Below are 21,140 nucleotides of genomic sequence, written 5' to 3'. Positions count from 1 at the left end.
ATGGATCCCCAGCTGCAGCAGCAGCAGCCAGAAGCCCTGGGCTAAGGGCTGCTGCACACGGTGACCATACAGCCCCGCAGGGGCTGGAGAGAGCGTCTCTCAACCCCTCAGCTGACGGCTGCCATGGCGGACCCCACTATTTTGATGTTGTGGGACGCGGATCGTCTACACGTTCCCTACTTCGACGTTCAACGTCGAAGTAGGGCGCTATTCCCATCTCCTGTTGGGGATAGTGACTTCGACATCTCGCCGCCTTACGTCGATGTCAACTTCAAAATAGCGTTCGCCACGTGTAGACGTGGCGGGCGCTATTTCAAAGTTGGCATGGCTACTTCGAAGTAGCCGGCTCGTGTAGACGCAGCTTAAGAGAGGCAGGATGCTCAGCAGTGTCACCCTAGTCTGCTGTTTGCCTGACTCTCTTACTCTCATGACAATGCTTCCTCTTCCCGGTAAGGGAGTGCCCTCCCTCTACTGACAAGATGCTGAGCCCTCTCTGTGACCCTCCCAGAATTTCATGTGACCCAGTACTTTCTATCTAGCTCAGAGAGAAAAGAGCCTTCCACCCAGTGATGAACCAACAATTTCCCTGAAATATTTGGGATGTTGATGTGAAAGAAACTGAGGTAGATGGAACTAGAACTTGGGTAATGTTGAATATAATCTGATGTTAAAAACTTAGGTAATGGCACATTATGATTGAAAACATAATCAAAATAAACCCAGGAAAGATTTGAGAACAACAAGAAATCTTGTGGCACCTTATAGACTAACAGATATTTTGGAGCATAAGCTTTCATGGGCAAAGACCCGCTTCATCGGATGCATGAGTTCGGGGCATGTGTGGTTTCAGAGGGGTATTTAAAGAGTGGAGTCCCAGAAAAATGGAGGGCCAGAGCTGACAAGGTCTATTCAGCAAGGTGGAAATGGCCCATTATCAATAGTAGGTATCAAAAGAGGTAAAAACAAGTCAGATCAGACGGGGATATGAGCCAGGAAAGATTTTGATTTCTCTTTGCAACTGGAGCACTTTCCTGGCACGTATGCCACAATTTGTACTATGGTATATGCTATTAAACGTTCTAAAGGATTTACCTTTCGCCTGAGAAAAACCACATGCATTCAGCTCAAGATACACACTCAGACTCAGGTGATTGTTCTGAGAAGTGGTAAATGTCTGAAAATTAAAATTTGAAATGAAAGTGCCTCCTCAGCCATAACTTGAGCACCACTACCAGGTGGCTATGCCTGCAGAAGCTCTAGAGTGAAGGAGAATCTTGCAATCACTCGCACTGTAATTGTTATCCTATCTGTTTGAATCAGATTTTAATCTGAAGGCCATAGGAGTTACTTAATTGATTTAAAGAAAGTTCATGATACCAGCATATTTTGGCACTTGCGTACTTGGAGCAGCCTTTCTCTTAAGTCTGTATGTGTGCTTGGGTGTTTGTGTGCAACAGGGTTGAAAATATTAATTCAGCTGCTCTACCTTCGTATTCATCCAAGCAGGAAGTCAGCCTGCTCACAGTCTATCTTTCCAACACCCTCCCTTTCTCCCTCCCAGCCAAGAGGAGGAGTTTACTCTTTTACAAACCAGTCAGTGGCAGATCCCGGCTTTCAGAAGGCAGAGAGAAGCAGTGGGTTTAAACGGGCACTCAGGGGGTAGACCTTTGACAGCTTATATTTGTTCACTTGGCAGAAATCAAAGGAGGGAGAGAGGGAAGGCCTGCGTCTTGTGTTGATAAATGGAGGGAGACTGAAGGACTAACTTCAAAGGGAACTGGGTGTGCTGCAGGAACTTAAGGAAGGAATGGAATGCCAGCTGTGCTGATAAGTGGAGCCTCTATGTAATTTGCCTTTGTGTTTGTGCAAACCTGGCCAGAGAACACGCACAAACTAGGACATCCCCATCACATCTGCCTAGAGGATCTGATCCGGAGACCTGAACAAGGGTAGGAAAACAGGTTTTTTTTCTCCCCTCCCCTTCACAAGAAAAACAGGCTTTCAGAGTGATTGTTCAACTATTTATAACGTGTTACATCAGCTGGCCAGGAAACGCTGTCTCCTCACCTCCTGTAGCCTTGTTTTGAAAAGTTACATCCTGACGTGATTTTTGATGTGGCCCATATGCTTCAATGTACAGTCAGCAGAGATGCTCTGCTCAAAGTAAAGTGGGCGCTGGGGAACTAGAACCATGGGGAATTGGAAATGATTCTGCCAGCTGAGTTTGTGTCTACAGTAGCAAAGTATTTTAGATGATGGGAGAGGAGATGAGCTTTGTTTACACTTCTAGGCAGAAGAATCACTGGTCTCACACCATTTTGCAGCACATCAGTCTGAATCTATTTGAATTATTGGTTGAAACCAATCTTTACTCGATTTGAATGGGCTGTTCCAAGGGTCAGCAACCAAACTAGCAAGAAGAGCCTTTTATTTTTTCCAATTTGGTTAAACAATTCAATAATTTAGCAGCTGTAATGCATGTGAATATGAAGATGGTCCTTAATAATTTCAAGCTGTTCATTTTGTAATTCCCATTTCAAGAACAGCGCACACACAATAATTTGTAATGTGATACATGTTTACTGCAGGACATTCAGAAACTTTTTATATATTCTATTTCCTCACAGTTTACATGCATGTTTGTGCCACTGTCTTCCTGACTTTCATTCCTGAACCTTCTCTCTCTCGCTCTCTCTCTGGAGGATGCTAGGGGAAGTTATCCAATGTTTTGAGATCACATATTAGCCGTGTCTACACGTGCACACTACTTCGAAGTAGTGGCACTAACTTCGAAATAGCGCCCGTCACGGCTACACGTGTTGGGCGCTATTTCGATGTTAACATCGACGTTAGGCGGCGAGACGTCGAAGCCGCTAACCCCATGAGGGGATGGGAATAGCGCCCTACTTCGACGTTCAATGTCGAAGTAGGGACTGTGTAGTCGTTGCGCGTCCCGCAACTTCGAAATAGCGGGGTCCGCCATGGCAGCCATCAGCTGAGGGGTTGAGAGACGCTCTCTCTCCAGCCCCTGCAGGGCTCTATGGTCACCGTGTGCAGCAGCCCTTAGCCCAGGGCTTCTGGCTGCTGCTGCTGCAGCTGGGGATCCATGCTGCATGCACAGGGTCTGCAACCAGTTGTCGGCTCTGTGGATCTTGTGTTGTTTAGTGCAACTGTGTCTGGGAGGGGCCCTTTAAGGGAGCGGCGTGCTGTTGAGTCTGCCTTGTGACCCTGTCTGCAGCTGTGCCTGGCACCCTTATTTCGATGTGTGCTACTTTGGCGTGTAGACGTTCCCTCGCAGCGCCTATTTCGATGTGGTGCTGCGCAACGTCGATGTTGAACATCGACGTTGCCAGCCCTGGAGGATGTGTAGATGTTATTCATCGAAATAGCCTATTTCGATGTCGCCACATCGAAATAGGCTACTTTGATGTAGGCTTCACGTGTAGACGTAGCCATTGTTTGCTATTTAGATATGAGTTGTTCATTTTGGGGCTTTTAGATTTTCACTGTTCATTGAAAATAATCAGGAAGGTTTTTCTGTTTACTTTCAATTATAGCATTTGGAGTCACCAAGAAGTCCTTAAAGAGCTGCATGCGGCTCTGGAGTCACAGGTTGCAGACCCCTTGGCTATTAAGTACTTAATAGCTGAGCAACTTGAGAGTGTTGCTGACTTTCTGAGTGTTTTCATGCTTCAAGGCTGCCAAAATGTACATTGTAACTAGTTTCATCTTCCTCTGGATCAGTCACAAATAACTGTGTGCTCTATTGCCTGTGCTTCCCCATTTCTAACAAAGATTCCTCTTTCATTCAGTGCTGCTTTAACAAAAAAGAGAGTTTAAGGTGGGTTGTAGAAACACATTGCTTTTTAGATTGGGCCTATGAGAATCTCAGTTAGGCTTGTCAAATAATAATCTGAATGACTGTAAAATCTGGCACTGAGATACTGGATAGATGACCTCAGATCTACTCCAACGTGTTAATTCCTGTCGTCCTGTGTGCTGGAAGTTTTTTGTTCTGCCGTGTTTCACCACAGATGAAACTTTATTTTAAAGGCGTTTTAAGTAATAAAATTAACAATTTTACTAACCAAAATAATACGATATAAATTACCATCTTATCTTCCTCACTTCCATCTTTTCCTCCACCTCATTCACAATTTCCTCCTCCTTCCTCCCACAGTCTTGTTATTGTGGGTCATAAACACTGATTGACATATGCTACCTACTATTCATTGTTTCTATATTGACGCATCAGGGAGGAGGAAAAAGAATTTGCTGAGCGTTGCTGCTATTTTGTTACTAATTTCTTCCCAACATCATTCATCTCACACCATTTAACATTTCTGTTGAATTCCCTTCATCTCAGTTATCTTTTATCAGGATTTTCCAGATCTGAGGAAGCGGGTCTGCCCCATGAAAGCTCATCGCCTAATAAATTATCTTGTGAGTCTTTAAAGTGCTACAGGCCTGCTTTTTTGTTTGCGAAGATACAGACAAACGCTGCTAACACCTCTTTGAGATATCTCACATCAGTTAAGCCCTGCATTTCCACAGGTGATTAGCCCCCACACTTCCCATTGACATCACTGGGGTCATGGGTGTTCGGCATGCTGAAAATCAGAAGCATAACGTGGCTAAGGAGTCACATTCAACAAGAAGCCCCAGTTATAAGCACAGTTGACTTTAGTTATGTAGTCTTAGGCCTCAAGAGAGTGATTCTCAAACTGCAGGTGTGGATCTTGAAGTCAGTTACACTTCTCAAGAGAGCACTTAAGACAAAGGGATGGGGTTTGTATTTAGGATCCACAAATAGAGTGATCCTGTATATTTTCTGTATATATGATCTCAGTTTTGCTTCTTGGATTTTTAAAAAAAATATATCCTTGTGTAGTCAACAGGAGCTCTGTAGGCATTGAAACAGCTGGGGAAGGTTGTTTATGAACACTTAATTATTTTCAGGCAGCTTGGAAAATGTAATATGTTTGGCATAAATTATAACAGAGAGAAAGCCGTGCTAGTCCATATACTATCAAAACAAAAAAGAAGTCCAGTAGCACTTTCAAGACTAACAAAATAATTTATTAGGTGATGATCTTTCAGGTAATGACCTGAAAGTTTGCATCTTACTGAAGAGGAATTTTCATAACACTTTGGAAGCAGGCTACTGAACTCTTTTATATTCAAATTCGACACATTGACACGTGCTTTGAACTGGGATGGGAATTTTTTAGGTCATTATAGCGGCTCTTTTGTATACTTGGCTTAATCTAATTCTTGACTCCCCCTACTTCTGTCCCTCTACTCTCTGATTTGCTCACCTTGAGAATATTTTTCTGATTTGTCAACCTTGATTACTATTTTTGGTTCTCTGTGCCTTAAATATTGAGTATGTTCTGGTATGGCTATGGTTTGAAGAAGTGGGTCTGTTCCACGAAAGCTCATCACCTAATAAATTATTTTGTTAGTCTTTAAAGCGCTACTGGACTGCTTTCTTGTTTTCATGGCATAAATTATACGATTATCATAACTGGTCTTGGTGGTGATGATAAACCGAAGAACCATCACTTCTGCTTTTGTCAAATTTTATTTGTGGTCTCACCGTAGAGAGGAAACTTATTCTCCAGCAAATTCTTTCGCATTTTTTCACTTGATTACAGAGATTTGCTTAGCTTGAGATACTCAGATGAAAAACACACCTTATTCCAAATCAAATTTAAACATAGCTTCAGTGCTTAAAATGGAGAGGGTCAATAATATAATGTATGCCAAGGGATGATATATTTTAGCTCCACAGACTACTGCTACCACCTGCTTTCTCATCCTTTTTATAAACCAGATGCACAGGAAATGAGTCTATGGAAATAACCACCTATGTCCACTTATTTATTTTCACATGTATGCAACACCAGAGTACAGCTTAGCTTGAAATGTATAAAAGGTATTGTGCTCAGCTTCTTTTTTTTTTCAGTTTAAGGAAGTGTTGCCTCCTTCTTAAGGTGGCACAGTGGCAGTTCGTGCCCGGTGTGCAACGCTGGCCCAATAACACACCGAGAGTGGAAGAAGAATCTTTATTTGGCATGCCAAGTAAGGTGCAGGGGGATCTCTCCTCAAAGCCTGCACACCTTGCAACAAGAGATGAGCAATACTTATACCTCTCTCCTCCTTTGTTCATCCCCGCTCCCAACAAACCAGGGGAGAGTTTCTCATACTCCCTTTATCCATTTCTCCAGCTCAAACTGAATTCTTACTGGTCTTATGCCATTCTGCTCTGGTAATTCCCTATTGAGCAGGAGGTCAAGTACCAATAGATTATTAACAAAAAGTAAATTACAGGAAGGTAGAGTTATTCGGTCGTATAGAACATGAACAGGATCTCATTAACAAAACAATACTGAAAATTAAGGAGGATTCACTAACAATGCTAAATTCAATATTGAACCTTATGAGAACATCAATAAGCATTCATTTACAAAACAATGTCTCTATGAGATCAGAATATAATGTTTCCCGTGCCCACATTTCCCCCCTTTGAGAACACTCAAGATGTCCCATATTGAGTCTTCTCATATTCTTTACTTAAAACCTGATTCATGGGTAGCATTTCCACTTTCTTATCTTTTAATACTTAACCAATAATTTCAGTCCTAAGTCCTCTTCAGCTTCTGGGGTGACACGGCTCACAGTCCACTCCTTTTCCTCAGCCGGTTCGACCTTCTTTAATCGAGTGAAATGGACCCACAGTTTGACTCCTTCTAGTTTAGCAGCAGTTTTTGTGGTCAATAAAACGAGGTGGGGTCCTTTCCACTTCTCTTGAAGGGGCTCCTCTTTCCACGTCCGAAGCAACACGCTGTCTCCTGGCTGAATATCGTGAAGGGATTGGTCCAACGGAATGGGCTGATTGTCACGAACAAACCTGTGGATTGAAGACATAACAGACGACAGCGACAGCAAATATTTCCTTAAAAGCCCCTCCCCTATTCCCCATTCTATACCTGTACCAGGCACCCCATTCAGTGGCCATGATCGCCCAAACAAGATTTCGAATGGGCTTAATCCTAACCTCCCTTTGGGTAATATTCAGGTCCTTAAGAGGGCTAAGGGGAGGGCCTCTGGCCACTTAAGCTGAGCTTCCTGGCACAATTTTGACAAATGTCTTTTCAAAGTCTGATTCCCTCTTTTCATCACTCTGCTGGCCTGCGGTCTATATGGAGTGTGGTATTTCCGTGGAATATTGAGTCCATCTGCTACTTTCTCCACACATCGGGCCGCGAAATGGGTTCCTCGGTCTGATTCAATCCATTCTGGTACTCCGAACCGGGGGACTATCTCCTTTAAGATTTTAGCGCCTGTGTTGGCCGTACAATTTTTACATGGAAATGCCTCTATCCATCCTGTAAAACGATCCACAAGTACCAGTAGGTACCGAAACCCACTGGCACGAGGTAGTTCAGTAAAGTCAATTTGCCACACGAGTCCCGGTCCCGGGGCTGATGGTAGTGGGGAGGGTACCACGGGTCTTCCTGCTCAGGGATTATTTTTCTGACATACCATACAGTCTCTAACCACCCGTCTGGCTTCATTTCTCATTCCATCTCCTATAAAGTACTTCTCTAATAATTGGATCAGGGCTTCCTGACCTGCATGTGTCCCTTGATGAAAACTCATAACCATCGGCCTTATCAAGGGTCCAGGAAGCAACACTTGTCCTTTTTCACTTACATACCATCCTTCTCGCAGGTTCAGCTGTAACTGCTCAGCTAACTGCTGTTCTTGGGCAGAGTATTCTGGCTTTTCATGGGGATCTGGGAGGGTGGGGGTCAGAGGCAAAAGAGCAATAGCCTCTTTTTTTTTTTTTAAAAACAGAACAAGTCTCTGTTACTTTCTTTAACACACTCGTACAGAGGCTTAACCAGTACCCCAAAATCAGGTATCCATAATCTGCAAAATCCTGCTGTTCCCAAAAAGGCATGCAGTTGTTTCCTATTGCTGGGCTTAGGGATTTGACAAATTGCTTTTTTTCGCTCCTGCCAAGTTCATGCCTTTTTCTTGCTTTCTCCCTGGCTTTTGTTACAACCTGGTTACGCTCCACTTCAGACAACAGGGTTCTCATTAGGACCTGACAGTCATTCCAATCAGGCTTGTGACTGGCTAAACACCCTTTGAAAATTGAAATAAAGCGGCTAGGATCCGTGGAAAACTCCCCGGCTTGGGGTTTAAAAGTTGCCAAATCGATCGGATTAAAGGGCACATGGGTCTACACCTGCATAGTAGTAGCCTGTCGATCCGCAGCTCCCAGTCAGTCAACCACTGTTTCAGTCACTAATAGATACAGTTTAACTGAGGGGCCTATTCCCAAATCATGGGAAACCCTTTCCCTGTATGGAGGGGGTGTGGGTGCAGAAGCCGAAGGGGGTCCTGGTGACAGTTTACATTAGGCTTATTTACAGCTGGTTGTACTACACATGATAATCTTAGATCAGGCTTATTTACAGCTGGTTGCCCTGTACATGGTAATCCACACATTTCCTGCAAGTCTTGTCTATTTCTAAGATATTCAAAATATTGGCCATACATATGTTCTTCCCATTTACTGGTATGTTGTAAAAACAAAAGCAGCTGCAATATGGTGTTATAATTTAGGGATCCCTCTGGTGGCCACCGCTCCTGCCCTTCTAGGTTATACTGTGGCCACTCTGTTGTGCACAGTTTTCTTAATCTATATGTGGTCAGAGGGTCCCCCCCTATAATTTTCCAGTGTTTTAAAACACAAGCCAAAGGGGTGTTGTTCTTAGGGATATTCCGACCCTGACCATTCCTATGGGTACTCTGACCCTGACCCATAACCTTTGCCCCAGACCTTAATATCTGTCCAGCGTCCCGGAAGTCCCTTTCACAAAAAGGGACTGGGTCTTACCTGTCCAGAGGTCCGGCTCTCGCTGCTCCACCCTCTAGTTTCAGAGGTCCGGCTTTCGCCGCTCCATCCTCTGTTTCAGTTTCAGAGGTCCGGCTTTCGCCGCTCCACCCTCTGTTTCCTCTCTCTCTTCCACGTTGCTGGGTTGCACCGTTGTGTCGTCCCTGGCAGGGGCTGCGGAAGCTGGACGCCGAGTTCCCCCGGTAAAGTTACTGATGTGCGCACTGGAAGTCTGACGCCGTCTCCCGCCACCCCCGCCAAGAGACGAGCCGGGCAAGGCTTTAATTTAGAGGGCCCACCCAGGGACACCAAAACTGTTGCCTCCTTCTTAAGGTGGCACAGTGGCAGTTCGTGCCCGGTGTGCAACGCTGGCCCAATAACACACCGAGAGTGGAAGAAGAATCTTTATTTGGCATGCCAAGTAAGGTGCAGGAGGATCTCTCCTCAAAGCCTGCACACCTTGCAACAAGAGATGAGCAATACTTATACCTCTCTCCTCCTTTGTTCATCCCCCCTCCCAACAAACCAGGGGAGAGTTTCTCATACTCCCTTTATCCATTTCTCCAGCTCAAACTGAATTCTTACTGGTCTTATGCCATTCCGCTCTGGTAATTCCCTATTGAGCAGGAGGTCAAGTACCAATAGATTATTAACAAAAAGTAAATTACAGGAAGGTAGAGTTATTTGGTCGTATAGAACATGAACAGGATCTCATTAACAAAACAATACTGAAAATTAAGGAGGATTCACTAACAATGCTAAATTCAATATTGAACCTTATGAGAACATCAATAAGCATTCATTTACAAAACAATGTCTCTATGAGATCAGAATATAATAACGTTTCCCGTGCCAACAGAAAACTTGGTTTACAGATACGTTTCTGAAAATCTAGTGCCATTTTATTATGTGCCTCTTTGTCCTGAGACAGAGCGAAGTGGAGGAGACTTGTAAATGACAAGGGTTTAAGTCAAGTAAGTCTTTGTGACTCCTGTGGTCTCGTCAAATAACGTAACAGCCTGTAATTAACAGTACTAATGAAGCAGGTTAAGGCTATATTACAGAGGACAACTTGATGATGGAAGTCTATTAGTGGGCTCGTCCATGATGTAGTTGTGCATTTGATTTTATCGTCCTGCTTGAAGAACTTTACCCTTGGGTTTATTGAATTGCAGCCTGTTTGTTTCAGACCAATTCGTCAAGTTGTTAAGGTCCTTTTGAATTCCAAACCTTGTCCTTCAGAGTCCTTTTAACCCCGCCCAGCTTGGTGTCCTTTGCAAATTTTATAAGCATATTTGACACATGGGGGGGTACACAATGGGGCACATGCCCCCCAGTGCTGTGCACACACTGACCAACACCTGTCAGGGGGACTCCTGGGGAGGCACCTTGTATCTGTCTGGTGGGGCGGAGCTAGAGCAGGGAGAGGGCAGAGTAGGAGTGGGGAGGGGTAGAGCAGGGAGTGTAGGGGGTTGTCCTAGGCATTCCCCAGGCTGGAGGGAAGTTCATGTGGCTGGTGGCCCCCCATCTGCATTCACCAGTTGCCCCTGTTTATAAGCACACACTCTACTCCATCATCTACGCCATTAATGAAAATGTCAAGTATTACCAGCGCCAGGACTGATCCCTCTGGGATCCCACTAGAAACCCTCCCCTGCCCAGTTTGATCGCAAGCCATTGATAACTGCTCTTTGAGCGAGGTCTTTCGCTCGTCTTATAGTAAAATGACCCTTGCTCACATTTTTCTAGTTTGCATAACAGAATGTCATGGGGTAGTTTGCCAAAAGCCATACCTCAGTCACGGTGTCTCACGTTACTGCTTCCCCAGCCACTAGATCAGGAAGCCTGTCAGAGCAGGTGATGAAGGTGGTTGGGCGTGATTTGTCCTTGACAAAAGCATAGAGCCTATCACCCCATTGCCTACAAACAGTTGTTTCATAATTTGCTTCAGTATCTTTTCAATTCCAGAAGTTAGGCTGACAGGTCTATAATTCCCTGTATCGTCCTCATCCCCCTTTTTAAAGAAACCCCAATGTGCCCCCTCTTCCAGTTATTTGGGCCCTCTGCCATCTTCTGGGTATTCACAAAGATCATTGCTAATGCACCTCCCTGGTCCAGCACAGTCAGAACCTGACCAGTCCCCAACCAGAGAATTTGATGGACCTGGGGAGTTCCCCTGCAACCGGCCCCCAAGCCCCTGCTTCTGCTCCCACCTCCACCTCCTTGCCCAACTGCGTGTACTGGATGACCCAGGCTGGCTCCTGAGGCATGGCTCTGGTTATGGCCAGGATTACATATCTGGGCCTCTCACTGCTGCAGGGCTCCCACGAGCTCCAGCCCACCCCATGCTGCCATGAGGCTCTAATTCCAGCCCCCAAACTGCTGCCAGGGGGCTCCTGTCTGCCCCACATGTAGGGCTCCAGCCCTGGCCCCAGGCTTCCCCCTGTGGGGCTCTGACTTTGGCCTCTGGCCCCCATGGAGCAGCAACTCTAGCCCCGGCCCTGGCCTCCAGCTTCCAGACCTAGCTCTCATGGGGTTCTGGCTCTGGCCTCTTGCTGCCATGGGCCGCCACAGGGCTCTGACCCTGGGTTGCCCACCTTGTTGTGGCTGACAGTCTGCCCTTTGGCTCCCAGGGTTTCTGGTCCAGGAGCATACGTGGTGTGGATGTTGCTGGTCCAGAGAGTTCTGGGTTTTGGAGGTGCAACCTGTAGCTCTGAGATTGCTTCATCTAGTACTTCCAGGACCCTGCTGACCTGACCATATCTAACTTATCTAAATACTCTTGAACCTGTTTTTCCCCATTTTGGCTTGTATTCCTTCTCCTTGATTGTCAATACTAATTTTCACAAAACAAGATTAATTGTGCTAATGATCTGGGAAGTGGTGGAATCTGCATCCCTAAAGGCTTGACAAAGCCCTAGCTAGCCAGGATGATTTAGTTGTGATTGGTCCTACTTTTAGCAGGGGGTTGGACTCCGGCCTCCTGAGGTCTCCTCTAACCCTACAATTCTGTGATTCCTTGTAAAAAGAATATGGTGTAAACAACATACGAAACAAAGGGAGTGCATGAGATCTTAATGGCAGAAGTTCTGGAGGTCATTTGGCTTTTTATATCGTTCCCAGTTTAAGCACGAACTTTAAAAGGTACATATGTGCTCATATATCTGTCATATGAATTGTTCATAAGGCTAATCAGTTTTTCCACAGGCAAGATTCTTTATTCCTCTTTCTGATCTGCCATAGCCAATGTTTCTAAATAATTATGATTTAGCAGTGGCAGTGAAAAAAGCCTGTAAGCTAGTCTACTGATTCCATTGTAGCTTCCAGAACTCTGAGCTGGTTTTTCCAGAGGCACCATACCATTCAGTGATTAATAAAAACGTGTGGGAACTGGACATAAGCAATCACAGCCTCCTGGTCTATTGGCAGTATTGGTTTACTGCAACTGTTGGACCAGCAAAATGATACAGGAACATGTGATACTTCTGGAAGAGTGCACCAGATTCACAGCTAATGATGAAGCTTTCAGAATATTAATACAATTAAGAAAAAAAATAGTGCCTGAAAATAGTCTGAGGGTCTGCTCTTTCCCACAGCACAGGAACTAATGGAAGTTTGGCTATTAACTAGAAACTCCAGCGCAATTTTCAAGTTTGAACTTAGTTCATCGAATGATTTTTTTTGGGGGTGGGGGGCAGGTGAGGGGGGGACAGGGGAAGTAACAGGGAACCTTTTCTTTAGATTAAAGAACTTCAGCTGAATTTAAGAGTGTTTTTACTAATGCAACAAAAATCATTTGATACTGGTTTTAAAGCTTACAACAACCACAAATTGGAAAAATAACTTGATAAATGAGGGACCTCTGCTAAATACCTTACAAAAGTTCATATTTAGCAGTTTGGTTTGGCTAAAAGCCCTGGAAAAAATTCACTTCGTATGTTAATGAAAATCCCTTTAATATCGTTCTATCTATTTCAGATAGGAAAAAATGAGTGAGGGGAAAGATGTACACGAAACGTTGGAAAAGGGTAGACAGTTTAGATAATTAGATCAGTTAAACATGGAATGAACTAGGACACAATGAGGTTCCCAGTATCTAAAATAAACAGAGCACGTACTCTGATTTGGAAAGGGCATTGGACAGACGTGTATGAAGCGATTCACAGACTTGCAGTTCTGAAACATAAATGCTCAGAATTTAAGGCAACTGGTTTCTTTCTGTGCAGTAACAATGCAACTTACTTTTCAAGATATTCATTATGCAGCAATGTTTATCCATCATAGAAAAATTCAATGAATCACTATATCTAGGATCTTTCTGATTAAATTACGAGCGCTTTATAGCTCAGAACAACAATAACAATATATAATATTGCCATAGAGGCATTCAATCTGATTTTAGTCAACTTAAATTATCAGCCTTATTGTAGATATGTAATGTGGTCTTCGTGTAGCTTTTTTGCACTCAGCAAATATGAATTGGTCATTTGCTGCTGAGTAATGGTATGATTCAGAAATGTTGATGTGGTTCGGGATGTTGCTGCTTCTAATCAGTAGGAAACATAAAAGATAAAACGAGAAGTTCGTCTTTGGGATAAAAGTTGGGAGGATAATGTTATGATCATTTTTGTGAACACTGTTAAGACAGCAGCCATATTTAACAATCTACAAGAAACTCTACAGATGCCACTCAACGCGTGGAATATGTATAATTACATGTCAATGCCAAGAATTAACATTTTGGAAATGGGGTTTATTCACTTCTTCTCCAGAAGAATTCCTATCAAAAAGGTTTTATTTCAAACTGGATGTTTAGAATACAACAGGAGGTTATTTTTTTTTTTAGAACTACAAAACAAAAGTTTCCTTCAGATGTATTCAATCAATGCAGGAAAACTATATTTCAGTGATTGAAGTATCCCTATGGTTAAAATGCTGCAGAAGAATTGGCACATCTTAGAAAAGTTCTTACATGTCATAATGAAAAGCATAAAGCATCATCTTATGTTCTTCTGTATTATTATTGTGCTTTAATTTTTACACAGTACAAGAGCTCTGCCTCTTTGTAAGATAGCAAATCGTTTCCATATGGATTTTTTGTTATTCTTTGAGGAAAGTTCTCACCTTTCCTTTAAGTGTGGCCAGCTCATGAAACATGGTGGGGTATCAGGAAGTTGCAGTGAAGGCCAACTTAGCAACTACTTTTATGAAAACGAGGAAAAGTGCAGCAGAGCATCCTCAGATAACCTGCAAGCAGGTTAGTCTCTCTGCTACCCCCAATCAGGACTGACCTAAAGCCTTCTGAAGTCCAGAAATCTGAAGGCTTAGCAACTATTTAACCAGACAATAAGCATTAGGGCTGCAGTAACTTCCTCATTCCTGTGGAAAACTCTTTTCTTCACCAATACAGCTCTGCACAGGCAGCTGCAGCTAGCCAAGGGCACATCTCAAAGCTGCCTGTAGGCAGTTCACTCTGTTGTCACACAGCAGAATACCTGTCTCATAGAACTGGAAGGGACCTTGAGAGGTCAAGTCCAGTCCCCTGCCCTCACAGCAGGAGCTATCACCATCCCTGACTGTTTTTTTTTTAAATCTATTTGCGCCCAAGGTTCCTAAATGGCCCCTTCAAGCATTGCGCTCACAAACCTGAGTTTAGCAGGCCAATGCTCAAACCACTGAACTAGCCCACCCCACTTTCCCATCACAGGATGCGTGACTGAAGCAGCACCTAGAAAGCAGCCTTCTTACTGATGCACTCTCCATGGCTTCAAACAGGGAGAGAGAACGGTGGGGACTGATGTTCTGACTATCTCATGTCAAAGTCCCACACATGGGCTACTGTAGAAGCACTGCCCGGACTGAGCCAGGCATGCTCCTTTGGAAGCTGGGTTTACTTTGTTTCTGTGCTGATGCCATTGAAGTATGAAGAAGCACCATCTGCTGCTGAAATGCGCACGGTAACCAGTGGGTGGTTTAGTTCTGCCAACTCTCCCTCATCATGGACTTCTGTTGCATTTATTTCTCTTCCCACTGCCAGCCACCAGCTCCCTCTCTTCTGATGCTTTTTGTCTCCTCTGGGATATGTCTAGACTACTTTTGCTACTTCAGGATACACACGTATCCCAAAATAGCAATTCCTCAGCTGCATGCGGTGCTATTCTGTTTCTGCTTCCCCTCCTCACGAGAGGGGGAGCAGAAACCCCAAAATATCCCCTTATTTCAAACTTTAGTGGTGCTTGGACAGCACTCAGCTGGAAAAAAAGGTCACTCGAAATACCTGATGCAATTCACATTGTGCATATTGCATAAGTTATTTCGAATTATGGCGACAGTAAAGCTGTAGCCCTGGAGAGGGCAGTTATTATGTCTTGAGCAAGTCCTGTTACAGATTTCCAAACACCATCAAGAGATGGAAAACCTGTTGAGGGATAGAGCATAGTGATGACCATAACTTACTGGGGGTACAGTCTGTAGTTACTAGTAAGGAAACTGATACACTTCGTCCAAAAGGAAAATATTTGCCATTATAAGCATACAGATGGGGGTTAAAAAGTTCTCACGGTGGTGTTCACTCGCTGGTACTCTGCCTCTCATATAGAACTCAAGTGGTATGTCATTGTTCATTAAGCACCAGTCTTTCAGTGACTTATTATGTAATCATCTCTGGGCAGGAAGTCTTGTCTCAATACAGTATTAAAAGCCATAGCAACCAGCAAATGTAACCATAAAAGATTTTTTTAAGTGTCAGAACCCCATAAAATAGAGAGTAATACAGGTTGAACCCCTCTTGTCCAGTACCCGTGGCACCAGACCAATGCCAGACCTGAGAATTTTCTGGATGACGGGAGGTCAATATTTTCTAGCACATTACCAACACTTCAACCCAACTTAAAGGGCTCTTAGAAGACATTTAGGGGTAAATTACAGCTAAATAAAAGCCTAGAATGCTGAGAGCCAGTTTAGACAAACTTTATGGGACCACAGGAAACTTGTCCAGCCCATGATAAGTAGTCGCCAGGCGAACTAAAATCATTGCGGATTATGGAGTTTGCCAGATGAGAAAGTTCTGGATTAGAGAGGTTCAACCTGTATTTATTATTATCTTATTTTTAAATTTGATTGTACTTTGAAAAATATTCTGTCAATATCACAGAAGACTAGAACTGGAAGGTTACCTCAAGAGGTCATCAAGCCAAGTCTGCTGCCCTCATGGCAGGACCAAGCACCATCTCTGTTAGTTATTTATCCAACCTGTTCTTAGATATCTCCAGTGATGGAAATTCTACAGCCACCCCCAGCAATTTATTTCAGTACTTAACCACCCTCACAGTTAGGAAATATTTTCTAATGTCCAGCCTAAACCTCCCATGCTGCAATTTAAGGCTGTTGCTTCTTGCTCTATTATCAGAGGCTAAGAAGCATAATTTTTCTCCCTCCTGAAGTCATTTTAGTTGCTCTTCTCTGGACCCTCTTCAGTTCCTCCACATCTTTTCTACCATGTGGTGCCCAGAACTGAACACAGTACTCTACCTGAGGCCTAAGTAACATAGGGTAGAACAGATGAATTACTTATTGAATTTTGCTCACAACACTCCTATTAATGCATCCCAGAATCATATTTGCTTTTTTTTTTTGGCAACAGTGTCACACTGTTGACTCATATTTAACTTGTGGTCCACAATGACCCCTAGATGCCCTTCTGCAGTACTCCATCCTAGGGAGTCACTTCCTATTTTGCATATGTGAAAGTGATTGTTCCTTCATAAGTGGAATACTTTGCATTTGTCCTTACTGAACTTCATTCTATTTTCCTCAGACCATTTCTCCAATCTCTCCAGATCATTTTGAATTCTGACCCTATCCTCCAAAGCACCTGCAAACCCTCCCAGCTTGGTATCATCTGCAATCTTGATAAGCATACTGTCTATGCTATTATCTAAGTCATTGATGAAGATACTGAACAGAACTTCCTCCACAAACTCCACCACATCAACAAAAGCCCCCAGAACACTGTCCTTGCCATCATGGATGTCATCTTGCTATAACCAACATCCCTAGCTATGATGGCAAATTCATCTACTTCATCTCCACTGATGACAATTTTACATTCAACAATAAATGCTTTGTATAAATCCTGGGGAAAACCCTGAGTACTAGGATGACTCTACAATACATTTGTCTCTTTATAGGCAACTTTGAAGAATAATTTCTATGCACCAAGAAAATAATGACATACGTTAGATAGGTGCATAAATGATATTTTTATTGTTGGGGCAGATAACTTAAACTCCCTCAGATTACCACCACCAATCTATTAAACCCTCTTTGGAACACTCCTACACCAGTACCGACTTTGTGGACATCATGCTGGCTACGTCTACACGTGCAGCCAACATCGAAATAGTCTATTTCGATGAATAACGTCTACATGTCCTCCAGGGCCGGCAACGTCGATGTTCAACTTCGACGTTGCTCAGCCCAACATCGAAATAGGCGCAGCGAGGGAACGTCTACACATCAAAGTAGCACACATCGAAATAGGGATGCCAGGCACAGCTGCAGACAGGGTCACAGGGCGGACTCAACAGCCAGCCGCTCCCTTAAAGGGGCCCTCCCAGACACAGTTGCACTAAACAACACAAGATACACAGAGCTGACAACTGGTTGCAGACCCTGTGCCTGCAGCATAGATCCCCAGCTGCCGCAGAAGCAGCCAGAAGCCCTGGGCTAAGGGCTGCTGCCCACGGTGACCATACAGCCCCGCAGGGGCTGGAGAGAGAGCATCTCTCAACCCCCCAGCTGATGGCCGCCATGGAGGACCCGGCAATTTCGACGTTGCGGGACGCGGATCGTCTACACGGTCCCTACTTCGACGTTGAACGTCGAAGTAGGGCGCTATTCCTATCTCCTCATGAGGTTAGCGACTTCGACGTCTCGCCGCCTAACGTCGAAGTTAACTTCGAAATAGCGCCCGACACGTGTAGACACGACGGGCGCTATTTCGAAGTTGGTGCCGCTACTTTGAAGTAGTGTGCACGTGTAGACGCAGCTGCTTAGTTTCAACAATGAAACACTACAGATAACTACATACAAGAAACACCTGGATCATCACACCCATAGATCACACATCATAGATCCAGTAATCCCCTGTGACAGGGTAGACTGGGGAGGGAAACCCCCTGGTAGAGGCTTGCAGCCTTGCCACAACCCATCCTAGAGGAATAAGCCATAGAAAGGTCACCATAGAAAGGAAGGATAGAGAGTCTGAAGAAGGAAGCAGCCAACTGGGGCCAGGAAGGCCCATAAAAAGTAGCTAGGGCAACAGAGTCAGCTCAATGCTGTGGGAGATCTCCAGAGGTGAAGACCAGGCCTGCTTGCCCACCTGAGGGAGCAGCAATACCACTGAATGAAGGGCTGGTGAGAGACCAAGGACTGTCAATACAGACTGACAAACTGTGGTAGAACCTTGAGGTAAGAGCGAGGATGCAGCAGACCCACAGGGAAGTGGCCCAGAGAATCAACAGCTGTAAAACAGACTTAGCAAGCAGCTGCAATCTGTAGGGGAGGGTCCCTGGGCTGGGGACCGGAGTGGAGGGTGGGGACCCCACCCCCAACTTCCACAACCCCATTAGCGACTGGGAAGACATTGTCTGGAAATTGGCACCTTTGGGGAGGGAAGGAATTAGGACACTAGTGACCTGGCCAGAGGGCTTAGAGATCATGCAGACACTGTCTCCAAGAAGGGAAGCCCTGGAAACACCACTTGAGCCGAGCGAAGGGGCTGGCTATGGTGAACTGATGACCTGAGATAAAGCCCTGAGCTATGGTCAAGGAGCTGTCTCCAGGAGAGGAAGCCCTGGGGACACCACTCTCTCTGAATGGAAACCAGCTGATAGGCAGAAGCAGAGGGACAGTCATGGAAGGCACTGGGTTTGGCCCCTGTTAAGTATGTACCCCCCAAAGGGGCTTGCATTTGATTGGCACATGGAGTGTGACTCAGCAGGAGTCACTTGGCCCAGTGAGGGCATTCACTGGAGGTGAGTGCTGTTCTGCCACACCCCCCCCCAAATGCATCAAGAAATCTGTTATCTAGAGTGTGCTCCAAGGAAGAAGTAACAGAGAGAGAGAGACATGTTAGTCTATGTTCTATCAAAACAAAAAAGCAGTAGAAGTCCTGAGTATGTACCTGACCACACTAAAAGTTGCCTTCCCCTACCAACAACCTTCCACCAGAGAAGTAGATTGCATTATAAACTGGGCCATCCACATACCCTCAGAGAACCTGCTTCACTATAGAAATAAACCTTCTTCTGACTGTTTGTCACCAACTACCACACACTGGAACCCATAAAGGCTATCATCAAACAACTATCACCTCTATGCAGTTGGCACCCCATTTTGAAGGAAACCTTTTGGTTTTCAAACATCCATCCAACTTCTTGAATCTCGTCATCCAAAGCAAGTGCCACACAAACCAGGACACACCATGTGAAAGTTTCTCCAGACTCTGCCAGAACAATAGATGCAAAACCTGCAGATGTATCTTCACTGCTACAATGATCAACACCTCTCAGAACACATCTTTCAAGATCCATGGATCCTACATATGCCTCCTGCACTAAATGCCCCTATAGCAGCTATGTGGGTGAAACTAGACAATTACTATGCTTTTGAATGACATCACACAGGAAAATGATAACACAAAACATATCACCTATACATGAAACCATTTAATAGAAGATCACTATCCATCAGTCCTTATCCTCAAACAAACACTGCACAACACTTTCAAAAGATGATCCTGGAAACTTAAACGTATAAGTTTGCTAGACACTAAAAATCATGGACTGAATAGATATCCTGGCTTTATGACTTATTACAAAAATCTGTAAAAGCAACGAGGGGTCCTGTGGCACCTTATAGACTAACAGAAACGTATGAGCATAAGCTTTTGTGGGCAAAGACCCACTTCATCAGATGCAGGTAGTGGAAATTTGCAGAGGCAGGTATAAATAGGCAGGCCAGAGCAAGGCTGGAGATAATGAGGTTAACTCAGTCAGGGAGGGTGAGGCCTACTACCAGCGGTTGATCTGGAGGTGTGAACACCAAGGCTACGTCTACACGTGCCCCAAACTTCAAAATGGCCATGCAAATGGCCATTTTGAAGTTTACTAATGAAGCGCTGAAATGCATATTCAGCGCTTCATTAGCATGTGGGCGGCAGCAGCACTTCAAAATTGACGCGCCTCGCTGCTGTGCGGCTCATCCAGACGGGGCTCCTTTTCGAAAGGACCCCACCTACTTCGAAGTCCCCTTATTCCCCATGAGCTGGAAATCCCCATGAGCTGGAATAAGGGGACTTTGAAGTGGGCGGGGTCCTTTCGAAAAGGAGCCCTGTCTGGATGAGCCACGCGGCAGCGAGGCGCGTCAATTTCGAAGGGCCGCTGCCGCCCGCGTGCTAATGAAGCGCTGAATATGCATTTCAGTGCTTCATTAGTAAACTTCGAAATGGCCATTTGCATGGCCATTTCGAAGTTTGGGGCACGTGTAGACACAGCCCAAGAGAGGAGAAACTGCTTTTGTATTTAGCTAGCCATTCATAGTCTTTGTTTAATCCTGAGCTGAGGGTGTCAAATTTGCAGATGAAATGCAGCTCAGCTGTTTCTCTTTGGAGTCTGGTTTTAAAATTTCTTTGCTGTAGGATAGCTACTTTTAAATCTGTTACTGTGTGTCCTGGGAGATTGGTGCTCTCCTACAGGCTTTTGTACATTGCCATTTCTGATATCCGACGTGTGCATTTATTCTTTTCCATAGGGACTGTCCAGTTCGTCCAATGTATATAGCGGAGGGGCACTGCTGGCACATGATGGCATATATTACATTGGTAGATGTGCAGCTGAATGAACCTGTGATGCTGTGACTGACCTGGTTAGGTCCTGTGATGGTGTTGCTGGTGTAGATATGTGGGCAGAGCTGGCACCGAGGTTTGTTGCATGGGTAGGTTCCTGAGTTAGAGTTTCTGTGGTGTGGTGTATAGTTGCTGGTGAGAATTTGCTTCAGGTTGGCAGGTTGTCTGTGGGCAAGGACTGGTCTGCCTCCTGAGGCCTGTGAAAGTTGGGGATCATTGTCCAGGATGGGTTGTAAATCACTGATGATGCTCTGGAGGGGTTTTAGCTGAGGACTGTAGGTGGTGGCCAGTGGTGTTCTGTTGTAACTCACTCACTTTCCC

General features: G+C 44.7%; 1 protein-coding gene across 1 annotated transcript in view; it reads left to right on the top strand.

The window, feature by feature from the left end:
• Window positions 1-1,657: 1,657 nt before the first annotated feature.
• The window catches only part of PIK3CB (phosphatidylinositol-4,5-bisphosphate 3-kinase catalytic subunit beta), a 189,254-nt gene continuing 169,771 nt past the window's right edge, over window positions 1,658-21,140 (top strand). The window contains exon 1 of the mRNA XM_075004356.1: window positions 1,658-1,949. The gene's annotated coding sequence lies outside the window, so the exon portion shown is untranslated. The remainder of the gene's footprint in view (window positions 1,950-21,140) is intronic.

The sequence above is a fragment of the Carettochelys insculpta genome, chromosome 10 (genome assembly GCF_033958435.1).
Source record: "Carettochelys insculpta isolate YL-2023 chromosome 10, ASM3395843v1, whole genome shotgun sequence".
Lineage (NCBI taxonomy): Eukaryota > Metazoa > Chordata > Testudines > Carettochelyidae > Carettochelys > Carettochelys insculpta.
Note: the sequence above shows the minus strand (reverse complement) of the source record. Positions and strands in the feature narration are given on the sequence as shown.